The sequence below is a fragment of the Ambystoma mexicanum genome, chromosome 2p, assembly GCF_040938575.1.
Source record: "Ambystoma mexicanum isolate Mex_15411 chromosome 2p, UKY_AmexF1_1, whole genome shotgun sequence".
NCBI classification, from domain to species: domain Eukaryota; kingdom Metazoa; phylum Chordata; class Amphibia; order Caudata; family Ambystomatidae; genus Ambystoma; species Ambystoma mexicanum.
The window spans coordinates 312,642,043-312,655,797 of record NC_090923.1 but is presented as its reverse complement, the minus strand read 5'-3'; the positions used below and the strand labels follow the sequence as shown (position 1 = coordinate 312,655,797).

The window sequence follows — 13,755 nt, the reverse complement described above, 5'->3', positions numbered from 1 at the left end:
ACTTCTGTACAATAACTTTACACGTTTCCCCCTCTGAGGAAATTACAATGTTATGAGGAGGTGGGGTGTCAGTAGTAATTGTGGAAATATATTGAGAACGCTACTGTAAATGACATCCATTTTGGACAACATTTCCCTGCAGGCATTCCAAATTATCCTTCAACAATTCGGTCCTTCTCAGACTGAAGGGACTCGTCCCTCTTTGTCTTTCCGAGACTGTTGAGGGTATTTGAAGCACCAGTCCTAACATGCAACAGGCATGATGTCTCACTCTCCTCTAGTAATGGCTGTTCAATCTTTTAGACTTTCCTAGATTACGGCTCAGTCAATTTCACGTTGATCATGCTTAAATGCTCTTTGAATCACTGTCCTGTGTATAGGCGCTATATAAATAAACACTACATACATACATAAATGCATAAAACAAACACTAATCACTGCGAGTACAGAACAATACTGTGGCTTGGGAATGGGCTATATGTCCCAAGCAGTGTACTGGAATAAACAAAACCAAGCGAGTTTCTGTGTGATAGCTCAGGAGGTTTGCGACATAAGAGCAGTCCCAGCAAAGCCCAGGATCGAATCCCCAGTAAGGTAACAGCAAAAAATACGAAAGTGACCTTTGCCTGCCATCCAGGAACAGTGCGTTAAAAAAAAGTAAATAAAAAAAAGGAAAGATGGGGGTGACTTTCTAAAAAAAAGTAGAGGAACGTCGTACCCTTCAGTTCCTTCCCACTTCATTCCCTGCCGTTAAATTGAAGTGGTGCTCATACTTTGTGTTTTTCTGATATGAAGCTCCTCAGCACCTATTCTGACTTCCTTACTAATCTTTGCATTATTGCGTATGCATCAGCGATTTCTGCACACAGTGTGCTTCATTCCATGTCAGCCGGTCTGGTAAAAAAATGCCGGTATTCGCGAGCTCCAGCTGGAGTTGGTGCCCTACCGGCAAAAAAAGCCTTTATTACCGGCACTGGCAATGCCAGTAATGATGGTAAATCCCCTCATGGAGTCCAATGGAATTTCATGAATGGCGATTTACACCGTCACCCGTAATCCAGCGGCATTGCTGCTGGAAATGGTAACTGCATTTGCTGGTATCCTGGCAGGGTCAGCATGAGGCCCAGTGTTTCTTCTTCCATGCTGTGAGTCAGCACCTCTGTTGCCAACATGGTTAATAACAGAAACAATGTGCGGCAAACGGAAAATACAAAAGGAACATGAGGGCTCAAGATTATCTATATTTTGAAGATAATAAGAACTAATATATCTCTATATATGATTGAGAAACAGCATATATGGGTAGCATGTTGAATTTAGGCTGTTCTACATTGTCATACAAAACAGGCTTTTTAATTAAAATGATCACACGATCGAAATACAAGGCAGGCAAGATTATTATTAGAAAAACGCATTTAATTTGCAGATGTCCCATAATACATGATTGGCAGTGCATGCCAAGTGCACATAAGCAGAACACAATGGAGGGTTTGGGAAGCGGGAGCAGTGTGTGGCGTTTGCTGGGCTTTGGGATTTTAATTGCATCACTACCAACAATGTCTTGAGCAAGACTTCAAAGCACTGGTAGTGGAACGCAGATATGGCGCCATGCAAAGGGTGTCGCAGGACGCAGAACGGCGCCCTCATTTATCAGTGATCCAGGAGGAGTACCACCATAGAGAAAGGATAAAAGGAGGGATGATTGGAAGGCACTGTGCTAGTGGAAGACGCAAGGTAAGATTGCATGATGGGATGGAATGAGCGGAATTACCTTAGCAGGCCCGGAACAGGGACAAGGGCCTAATCTGCTCTAAACCTACTGAGTACCAAGTTGGGTGATAACACCATTAAATTCAATGGCGATGAAAACATTTTTGGATGGTGATTTGCATGTGAGTTTAGATGTGACAGTGGGGGAGAAAGCGGAATTTGGGAAAAGAAGGCTGAATCTGAATCTGGGTATATGTGGCTGAAACTGGGATTTGGGGGTTTCGTTCTGGGCATATGAAGCATGTCCTGGCATTGGCAGGAGGTTGGGTCAGAATCTGTAGACGACAGGCATATGACGTGGATTCTTTGCCATATAAGGCTAAAACTGGGCTATGGTAAACAAGGGCATGTGAGGGAGAATCTATTTCAGGCAGTAGTAAGTGCCTCCCCATTCACACACCTGATAGTGAGTGGAGTGGGGCAGGAGGCAGTCTCATGCCTCGTTGTAGGGACCTCCAGTGGGGTGACCAAGAGGTCTGGTGGATGCCCAAGACAGCAGACGATGGGTCCAAGGGTGGTATGGGGAAGTGCTCTAGCTGTCCTCTCTTATTCGCCGTCTCGGACAAGGGGACAGTTACATGGAGACACCTAGGAACACAGTCCATACACCTGGGAAACATCGAAAAGATGGGATAAGGGATTCAGGCTCTCTCCAAAGCATAGTGATTTACTTCAACTGGAAATGCTTGGCTTCCCTTGCATGGGTGAAGGACAACCACCATAATCTAGAGAGGGACCTGCATTAGGAAGGGAGACTCCCACCAGCTAGCCATCCATCCATCCATCCATCCATCCATCCATCTTATAAGGCCTCCACTCTACTACTTGAGTCCACAACTGGGGGCAGGGTTGTGGTATGAAAACCAGAGAGAAGATCATCCCAGTGGCGGGACTAGTCAGCCCCAAGTACCACATCAGTACTGAAAAACCATTCAGTCAGTCAAAAATACTTTTTCGGATACATATTATCGATAAAAATAACAAACATAAACCATATACAAATTCACGATGAAATGACAAGGTAAGTTAAAAATAGCCAATTCCATCAACATGCCCTCCACCTCTAAAATTACATTCAACTGCCTGCATAAAATCCCATATGAGGCTGGTCGCAAAACTTCATTATTAGTCAATTTAACCCAATTTATAAAATATTACTTTTATACGTCATAATATAAGAAGGTCATACACCAATTATAAACATGCAAGTTTCTCAAAATTAGAATAAAAATGTCTAACGTGTTTAAAACGAAACCTTAAAATAGGAAATCACCATTCATAAAAATATAGATTCATCCAAGCTAACAATGTATAAGAATTGACGTTTAACAATTTAATAAAAACAAGATAAAATTCACCCACCGAGACTTTAAAAATATACAAAATACAGTAAATCCTCCAAAAGCCATCTAACCTCCAAAACATTAAATGAAATGTGCATGCTAGAGGAGGAGCTACAGCATGAGAGCTCAATTATTACTTAAAAATTGATGCCTTGATCCTCTCATTTGGGCATTGCCCCTATGGTTATTTACTTTTTTTGTCATGCTTTCCGTATATAAAGGGACAAAACATGCGGTTAGTGTAGTCTCCATATTCAAGAGAAAACAACGCTGGACGGTATTGAGTAAATCCATTTCCCTTTAAAGCAGGCACCAATAAGCTTGTTCTCAATGAGCCATATGCCGGACTTGCGCTTTGGAACATCGGGCATCTTGCCTCTATGCCATTCACTGCTCTTCTAGCTAAAACATCGTTTAAAAGGAGAAAATGAAAACAAGCTTTTTTTTATTTGGCACCTTTCGGCTTTAAAATTGCTCCAAACAAGATAATCCTTTATAGTTTCTGTAGGTAAAATCATGAGACACCGACTCGCTGCCTTCATGATTTCCATCGTCTACCTTGACTCTCTTTCCAGAAATGTCAACATTGCTGTATAATCATGACGTTCAAAGGAGTTAAGGATGGTCGGAGTACCAAAATGTGTGTTCTTGTTAATACCGTCTAGCTTTTTCCTTGCATGATTGAACCATTTTATGTTCTCTGACCCTTTTTTGTGGAGTATAGTCTTGAAAATATGCTGGGTTAATAATGCCTTAAGGTCAGCCCAGATCCTAATCCATAAAAGGATAGGATCCAAAGCCAATGATTAGCAGCTCATGATTGTATAATATATGTTACGCTCTCATTTATAAGGAGCCACTGCTAATTTTAAAGGGGGTGCTAGGGTGAAATGGAATGCAAACACCAAACTAGAGAAATCTAGAGACAAAAAAAGACAAAAACGTTGGTTTGGTATCCACAAAAAATAGGCTGATTCAATCACTTCTGGATGCTTAAATAAAGGAGATTCCAGGACTGGAAACCATACTCGGGGATGGGGCTGAGCAGTCAATCCCTAAACCAGCTACCTGAAAAGACAAACCCGAGTTCTCTTGAGGCTGGGAGGCCCGACTTGACTGTGGCAGGCACAGGGAGGACCGCTTAAGCCATCCCAGGGGGCAAAGCCCGACAGCCAATCCTCATCCCAACTAACACACCTGAATCCTTTTTCACCAGGTAGATTCAGGAAGGCAGGAACAGAGGACTATAAAAGCAAGCAGCCCCAGTCTGTCGGGGGAAGTGTCTGGCACAGGCGCTGGAGAGGGGAGAAAGGAGCGGTTTTGGAGCACAGAACTTGGAAGCTAGAATGGTTAAAAGCTAACAAATATTAGAATGGGGTTGGTCTTATTGATAAGGGGGGGAGGTAGATCAAACTGAAGGCAAAAGTGGTAAAACAACATGGGGCGATTGGTCACGTTTTAAAGACAGAGGTGGCTGAGAAGGCGGTTCTCAGATTAAAAAGCAATGCTGCTTGAACATAAGTAGTAGGTTAGTTCGGTTGATAAGAAGGAGGTCGGAAAAGTTGATTAGGAGGTTAACAATTGGGGCAGGCTGGTGAAGGACGAGGTTGAACATCAGGAAATGATTGGTGAGTTTGAAAAGATTGGTAAGGTTGATTAGGAGTAAGTGGAGGGTGAACATGTGGGGAGGTTGCCTAAGTTGAGAAGGAGGTTCTTCCTGATCATCAAAGAGGACGTTGATAAACCTCAGTGTAGGAAAGAGCTAAACGAGGATGCAGTGGATGGATTCGAACACCAGTAGAAGGTGAATATTCAGGATTAGGAAGAGGAAAGTAGAGCACTCAAACAAGGGAAGTGTTTGAGGCATTAACCAGAGAGTGGAGGAAGGTTCCTGAAGGGCAAGATGGTCATAACAGACACAGAAGTTGGGTGGGGGAATGGGCTTGGGACAGGGAAAGTATTGCAGGAGTAGAGAGTAGCTCAAAGCGTATACAGAGAAGATAAGGTTATGGAAGAACACAGCATTGGAGAGGACAAACAGAGATTTGGTGGAGGAGCCGATTGCAGAGATCGGCTGCTTGAACCTAGGGATGATAGTAGACCATGACGAGTTAAGAGTAGACTTCAGGGGTGGGATTATAGTGACCCACACATCTAGCATGGAAACCAAGAAGAGTAGTTGACCACTCTGTCACACTACAGAGCTCCCCTAAGCCACACCACGCATTCAGGGAGGTGCACAGACCTCTTTTTCCTTAGATACATAAGATACTTGAGACCGCAGACTTTCTGCAGGAGACTACCTCAGAGGCTACTGCCAAGGGATACCTGCTAAACCCATCCAACAATGGACAGGCAAGGAGAAAGAACAAAAGAGAAGGGGGGGGGGAAACGGTTAAAATCCCAGAGAAACCAACAGTTACTTGAGGCACAGAGGCCTCCTAGTAGGTTTGTTTGTGCTGTATTGCAATATGAAAATAGCATCCAGTGTTAGTACAATGTGGAGCAGTTGTGGGTTTTTTCTCGCGATTGATTAAGGTGGGATAGCACATTTTTTTAGCAATGTGTAATTGGCATGGTCTTCCTCTTGGGGCAACGTAGAAACGAGCATCCATATTTGCTGGACTGGGGCAAAAGTAGAATGGTACTGTTGAAACTGGCATGTCATAAGTGAGGTACTCATACTGGCTCGGCAACGTTGAAATTGCCATGTTAATGTTTAAACAGGCCTGTATTTTGTGTAGATGAATTGGGAGGACTATTGCATATTTGAGCAGTTCCCCTGGCAGGTATTGAGCATCCAATTGTTAGTAGCATGCTAGACTGCATGTGCATCCTGCTGATATTAATGACGGCACCCCAGATTAAATTAGCAACACCCACATTCTTTAATATTAACTAGCCCATGGTGGCAGAGACCAGCATTTTATTTTCTGGAAATACGGATTGTATTTTATTAACTAGCACATGAATGATACCTGACAAATCTACTGACTCAGTATTTTAAACAAATGTAATACCTATTGAAATTTGATTGATAATTGGAAACTGTTGCCAGAGGCACACCATAACAGCCAGAAGTGATTTAGTACAAATACATATTTATTAACTGTGCATGCAAGGTTTCTATTATTCACCAATTTTCTGTTGAGCAAATACATGATTTTATGCAGCAAATTTCTCCTGTATGCAGTTGCAGATAGTTCATCTGAAGTATTGGACTATCTAAAATGGGCCGATTCTGGACTCACTTTGTCATATAGATATTTTATCCAACTGCTGCCTAATGTTAAGCTGCAAAATGGCACATTATTTTACAAATGTTCTTAAATGAGAACTAGCACAACCAATCAAGCAGAAATGGGCATTCTTCTTTCGCTGGTAGGCTTTCAACTAGGAGGGGGTCGTCTAATACGGTCTGTGCTTCCAAGAGGGACCTTGGGAGGGTGTTTTCATTACTATAACACCCAGCAAAGAGGTTAAGGAACAAGTTACTTACCTGTAACTGTTGTTCTCCAGCATGGGTCTGGCATGGATTCACATGCTCATGAATATTCCCCGTCGTCAGGCTGGGAATCCTCGGTAAAGAAAAAATCAGTATCAGTTTTGTTTCTGATCTGTCTTTCTTAGTAGTAACCAATCACGGATCTCTGGGTCATACTGCCCCCAGCCAATGACTGCCCTCTCCCTAAGCCCCTCCCCTGGCAGCCATCCTCATATTTGGTAGCACATACAGTATGACCAAGTGAAGAGCCGCAGAGGGGAAGGAGGCAGGGTTCGCATGTGAATCCATGCCAGACCCATGCTGGAGAACAACAGTTACAGGTAAGTAACTTGTTCCTTCTCCAGCATGGGGTCTGGCATGGATTCACATGCTCATGAATATAAGAATACATAGCAGTATACACATGCACAACCACGGGAGGTGGCAACAGGCTCAACATTAAGCAATACAACAACTCAACATTAAGCATCTCTTACCTCCTCACCAGGCTCACCTTAAGCGAACAGGTTGCGCAGCACTGCTTGGCTGACCCTGGACTCCTCCCTGGAGTCCCGATCGACGCAGTAGAATCTTGTGAAGGTGTGCGTCGACCTCCACGTAGCACCCCTGCAGATGTCCAGCAGGGGCACACCAGACAGGAACGCCGTGGTAGCAGCTCTGGTCGAAAAGGATCTCGGACAGCCGGGCAGCGGTCGGTTTGCCAACCGGTGACAGTGCATGATGCAGCCGGAGAGCCATCTGGAAATGAAAGCCTTCGAGAGAGCCTTCCCTTGATTCACAGGTCCAAAGTTCATAAACAGCTGTGATGTCTTCCGAAAACGCTTTGTGCGGTCCACGTAGAACTTCAGCGCTCTAGCTACGTCCAGCGAGTGCAGAGTCCTCTCGGCCTGCGACAAAGGCGACAGGAAGAAAACTGGCAGCACCAAGGGCTCATTGAGGTGGAAGTCCGACGGCACCTTGGGCATAAAGGAGGGGTGCGTCCTCAGCACACCCTCGTGTCGTGAAAAGTCAAGTATGGAGGCTTGCAAGATGGGGCCTGGATCTCTCCCACTCATCGTGCGGAGGTGATGGCCACGAGAAATGCTGTCTTCCACGACAGGAACTTCAACGGCACCAAATGCTAGGCTCAAATGGGGCCCCCATGAGCCTGGTCAGCACCATGTTGAGCTCCCATGCCGGGGCAGGGGCCTTCACCGGCGGGAACGATCGGAATAGTCCCTTCATAAATTCCTTCACCAGGCGGTGAGACCACAAGGACGCCCATCCTGTAGTTCTGGTGTATCGGGAGATGGCAGCCAGATGTATCTTGATGGAGGCGTGAGCCAGTCCAGCTTTGGCCAGCGACAGTAGGTACGGCAATACTTTAGGGGCCGTAATCCGCAGAGGGTTAATCTTCTGTGCATGGCACCAGACAGAGAACCTCTTCCACTTATGTCCATAGCACTTGAGAGTTGAGGACGCCCTGGCTTTTGCAAGAACCTCTCTGCAGTCAGCTGGGATATCGTATCCTCAAAACTCTAGTGCTGCAGGAGCCAAGCCTGCAAGTTCAGCGACTCCAGGTCATGATGAAGAATGGCGCCTCCTTCTCTGGAGAGAAGATCTGCGTCCGTCGCCAGCTTGATAGGTGGGGACGCTGACATGTCCAGAAGGTCCGGGAACCAGATCTGTCTCGGCCCCGCGGGTGCGACGAGGATCATCCTGCACCTGGACCTCTTGAGCTGGTTGATGAGATGGAGCAGCAACGGCAACGGAGGGAACGCGTACAGGAACAGGCCGTCCCAAGGGAACGAGAAAGCATCGCCCATGCTCCTCGGCTGTGTGAACCTGCTGGCGAACCTCTGGCACTTGGAGTTCGTCGCCGTCGCGAACAGGTCGATCTGGGATTTGCCCCATCGTTGAAAGAGCCGATCCACCTGGTCCTGGCGTAGTTCCCACTCGTGGCACGAGCACAGCAACCTGCTGAGTGTGTCGGCGATGGTGTTTTTTATTCCTGCCAGGTGGAAGGGAACCAGAAACATCCCCTGGGCGATGGCCCAGTGCCACAGATCCTGGGCCTCCTTGGATAGGGCTAGGGATCTGGTGCCTCCCTGATTCCGAATGTAGAACATTGTGGTGGTGTTGTCGGTGAAGATCCTCACCACTTAGTCCTTGAAGGACGGAAGGAACGATTTGAGCGCCCAGAACACGGCTCGTAGCTCCAGGATGTTGATGTGGAGAGACCTCTCCTCCAGGAGCCAGAGGCCTCTTGCGTGGAGATCTCCGGTGTGGGCCCCCCATCCCTCCAGGGAGGCGTCCGTCATCACCGTCTCCTGATACGCCGGGGTCTGAAAGTCCGTGCCTGCCGCAAGGTTCGCCCGGGTACCCCACCATAGAATCGCCCAACGGAACTCCTATTCGAGCGGGATCCTGTCTTCGAAGCTGCCCGCCGCTTGAATCCAGGGGGCGTCGAGGAACTCTTGTAGCAGACGCATCCGAAGTCTGCAAAGGGGCACAAGGTAGATGCATGATGACATCATCCCGAGGAGGGACCTGATGGACTTCACCCTGGCCACATCCGTGGCTAACAGGTGCTGCACCTTGCCCAAAATGGCCTAAGTCCTTTCTTCCGACGGAGATGCCAATCGCTCCACTGCATCGAGCTTCGCTCCCAGAAACAGTGCCACCTGCGGCGGAACCAGGTGGGATTTGGGGTAGTTGATGGCGAATCCCAGTTCTGTGAGCAGGCGGACGGTCCTCGCCGTGTGTTCGACGGCGAGTTCTCTTGACCTTGCACAGATTAGCCAGTCATCCAGGTAGGGGTAGATGTGGATCCCCTCCAGGCGCAGTCGCGCCAGCTCTGGTGCGAGGCACTTGGTGAACACCCTGGGTGCCGGCAGGGCTCTGAATTGGTAGTGACGCCCCTGGACTACGAATCTGAGGAACTTTCTGTGTCCTTTTAGAATGGGGATGTGGAAGTAAGCAACCTCCAGGTCCAACGACGATAGGAAGTCGCCCTCCTCCAGCTGTCCCAGCACGTGCTAGAGGGTGACCATCCTGAATTTCTGTGCCTTGATGTACTTGATTAACCGACGCAGGTCCAGGATGGGGCACCAACCGCCTGTCTTCTTTCTGACGAGGAAGTACCTTGAGTATACTCCGGAGCCCCGGAGCCTCTTGGGGATGAGCTCGATGGCACCTTTCTTGAGCATCACCCTTACCTCGAACAGCAGTTGAGAGATGTGATTCTCCGTCCTGGCCACGGGAGGAATGCGAGGACAATTTTTTGAAATTCTAGCGACTGTCCACGGGCCAGGGTGTCCAGCACCCAACGGTCGGTGGAGATGGACTCCCAAACGCTGACGAACTTTGTCAGCCGGCCTCCCACCGGGATGCTTCGGTGGGGGCCCGACGCTACGGCCGGTTCAGTCCTGCTTGGAAGAGGCCTTGCCGCCTTGGCCTCCTTGACGACGGCAGCAAGACCCTCCTTGCTTGCCACGGCCTCTGTAGGCCTCCTGGGACGAGGAGCGGGCCACCTGGCGGTACGTAGAGGAGCCACCGATGGATCCCTTGGAGGCACCCTGTCTGCCTCCGGAGCTCCGAAAGGGCCGCCGTTGCTGAAGGACTCCTAGGGCTCGGGCTGTCTCTGTGTTGGTCTTGATGGCCTGGAGGGACTCATCCACCGTCTTCCCAAACAGGTTGTTGCCGTCGAACGGCATGTCCAACACTCTGGTCTGGACGTCCTGGTGAAAGTCCGTCACCTTGAGCCATCCTCATCGTCGAAGGCAAACCCTGTTGCCCAGCTGGCAAAATCCGGTATCGGCATTGTCCGTTGCCACCGTTATGGCATGATCCGATGCCACCTCACCTTCCTGCAGAATCTGTAGGGCCTCCGCCCTCTTGTCGTCCGGTAGGAAGTCTAGCAGGGGAGCTATCTTGAACCAAAGCTCCCTGTCGTAACGGGCCACAATCGTTAAGGCATTGGCCGCCTTGATCATCGTCGCCGCCGACAAGTTGACTTGTCGTCCCATGGAGTCCAACTTCTTGCTCTCACTGTCCGGCGGGGAAGTGGAAGTTGAAGCCGCTGCTTTCTTCTTGGCCGCTGCCGAGATGACCAAGTCTGGCGTAGGCTGGGCCCCGAGTGTTAGACAGAAACCTGTGCAGTTCCCTTAGGGACCACTGCAAAAGATTTAGGACTACAGGTGGTTGACAGTAAATCCAATTGGTAGCAGTCTGTACCACCCAGATTTACCTGGTAGCTGTGGCTGAGCAGTCAGACTTCTCTCAAGATGAGTTAGGCAGTATATAGAGTATACACAATAGGTACAGAGATACAGTAGCACAAGCAAACACTGACCAGAGCTTTGGTGTAAAAGTATATAATTATTTATTTAAAGATACACTTGTAAATTACACTAGCACACAACGAGGTAAGTAATTTCAACACACAGTCACTATTATACATATACAACCCTGATTACTTATTAGACAAGTCTTAATGAGAAACACCACTTATTTTCAGACAGAGGTGAGCGCTTAACATAAGATGGCACTCCAATAAGTTATAGAAAAAGCGAGGGAAAAGGCAAAGTTATGAAAGCACACAAATTTCAATACTTTTCAAAGAACCACAGTGAGGCAGGTTAGGCAAGGTCTACTGGATAGCAAGGAAGTTCAAATGCCAGAGAACATTGCCAGAGAACATTTCACTTGTTCTTAGAGAGACCAAGTGAAATGTGTCCAGGATCACACAGTGGGGTTATGCCCAAAGAGTCTTTGTAGATTGTTCATAAAAGATTGAGATCAAGTCAGGAAAAGTTAGTTAACAGGCCCCAGACTAACCCAGGTTAGAAAGTCGAGGATTTACTGTCACCCCGAACGATCTGCCACAAGGGAAGCCAGGCGGGACACAGTACCTGAAAATGGGCGGGGGCAGTTGTTCCTGGCAGCAGGTGCAAGTCGGTGTTTCATCCAGAGGAAGAGGAGGTCTCGACGTGGAGGAAAGCTGAAGGTTGTTGCACTGCCAGGGAAGAAACCAGCCGCAGAGTTTCCCGGTTACAAGGTACTACCCTTTTCTTCGCGGTAGTGGTAAACCGTGTTATTCCGGTTGCCGGGGTGCTTGGCACGGACAAGGTGGCCACGAGATGGTCCAGGAAGGTGAAAAGACGGGCAAACTGGTTATCCCCACCAGTCAAAGGAAGAAGACTCTCCGGGCTGGAGATCTCCTCTGTCGTCGGGAAAAGTGGTGAGACGGTTCAGCAGGGTTCCACCGGTGGTGTCGTCGTTGCAGGTCGGCTCGGCTTCTCCCTCCTTGGATTATTTAGGTCCTGTGGCGACTTCTGAAGTTCCAGTCCCCAAAGCCCTGCTTTTATGCAGAAAACCCCCATTCATTCAGCCTAGCTGTCACTCAAACATGCTAAGTGGTGAGCCGGCCGGCTCACCACTTGGGCCAATCACACAAGAGTGCGACTTGAGTTGCCGAGGCAACTCAGTCCAGGGTGCCTAAACCCCCTCCGACACCCCCTATGGTACCCAGACAGAGTGGCACCACTTTTGGAGGCTTCTGTGGAGAAGCCCGCCAAAAAGTGGAACAAAGGGCTCGACTTGGGTTGGAGTCAGAGAAGCGAACACAAACGCCATTTTGGAACCAAGTTTTGGCAAAAAATACCAACCAGTGAATTTATATTAATTTAATAAACCGGCGGTATGTTCGAGGCAATTTTAAAAAGTGGTTGCCTCGAACAATGGGAAAATCCCATAGGAATATATTTGCAGTCGATTATAAAAAGTAGTATCCACTGCCACCAGCCAAAACTCGGTCGGGGGAGACTGGACAGTGCCCCCTCGAACAACAGACCCCGGGGCAATCGAATTGTCTCGACCAGTACGTCCACAATTTAAGACTAGTAAAGCCAATGGTGACTTTACATGCCCTGGGAGACAGTAGTCAGTCCCAGGGTATGGAGTCTATGTTTATGGGTCGCTATGACACCCCTGGGTTACTGCACGGAGGGTGCTGTGTAACCCACATATCAAAAACACATGAAGCCCTATGGGGTAAAGGACCCCATAACCCATAAAACACATATAAAGTCAAAGGAACACCTCAAATCATGTCTAAGAGTGGGAGGAAAAGAGTCTCACTCTTAGCAGGAGAAAAAAATAAACCCCAAAAAATCCAGCAAAGCTGCTGGGGGACTCACTAGGTTTGGGAAATTAGCCTTTACAGAGAATTCTCCCTAACACTGAGGCACAAGGGGGCGGCATCGGGGACCCGGTACTTCTTCTCGTACCTGTCCCTTTTGGAAGGGTTCTTCAGGATAGCCAGCCCCTCGTCCCAGATGTCGTTGAGCAACGGTACCGTGAGGGCCGTCTTTCTCTTGGCCTCTCGTCGTTGGTAAAGAAAGCCTTCCTTTTTCTGTTCCTCAGGGCAGAGCTGGAAGAGCTTGGATGCCCTGGCTATGATGGCGTGGAAAGAGCCAATTTCGTCGGGCGGAGAGGCCCGAGGGGGGGGGGGGGTGATGAAGGAATGTCTGTTGCATCATCGTCCCCGTCGCTGTATCCGTCGCCGTATCATCCCGAGGGTCCGGCGAGGGGGATGAGGGGTCCACAGGCCTCGTGGGCACGAAGGGCGGTGCGGGGTGGACTCTCCTCCGCTTGTTCGGAGGGCACCCGACGGTCCTGGTTCTGGATCCTCCATCGGGGTCCGTGGTAACCTCGTCATAAGGATTGGAGCGCCAACAAAATGGCTGCCGAGCTATCCTGGGGCTCGGGCAATGGCTGCGACGGGCGGGATGGCTGCTCCACTGGGCCCTCGTCGTTGCCATCGTCGCTATCTTCGATCACATCAGCAGGAACCTTCCCCTGGCATCGAACCTTCTCGAACCTCTCGTTGAGGCCTTCGAACCTCACGTTGAGGCCTTTCACGGTTTCCACCAGATCCTCCTCGGAGGCTGAATCCGAGTCCATAATGGCCACCGGGCCCCCCCCTCTTTTTCCACCGGGGTCTTCACAGGGGTCTTAACGATGGGCTGGAAAGAGGATTCCCTCCGCGGTGACAGGGAAACTCTGGGCCCCCGAGGCAGCCTCCACTGGCGTAGTCCTTGTCGGCTTCGCCAGGGCCGCTGCGACAACCTCGATAGAGGCCTTTGTCGGGTGGAT

At 48.8% G+C, this 13,755-nt stretch overlaps 1 protein-coding gene across 5 annotated transcripts in view; it reads right to left on the bottom strand.

Moving 5' to 3' along the window:
- CACNA1D (calcium voltage-gated channel subunit alpha1 D) overlaps nt 1-13,755 on the bottom strand; it is a 2,225,258-nt gene that overhangs the window by 1,385,767 nt on the left and 825,736 nt on the right. The gene's annotated exons all lie outside the window — the stretch shown is intronic.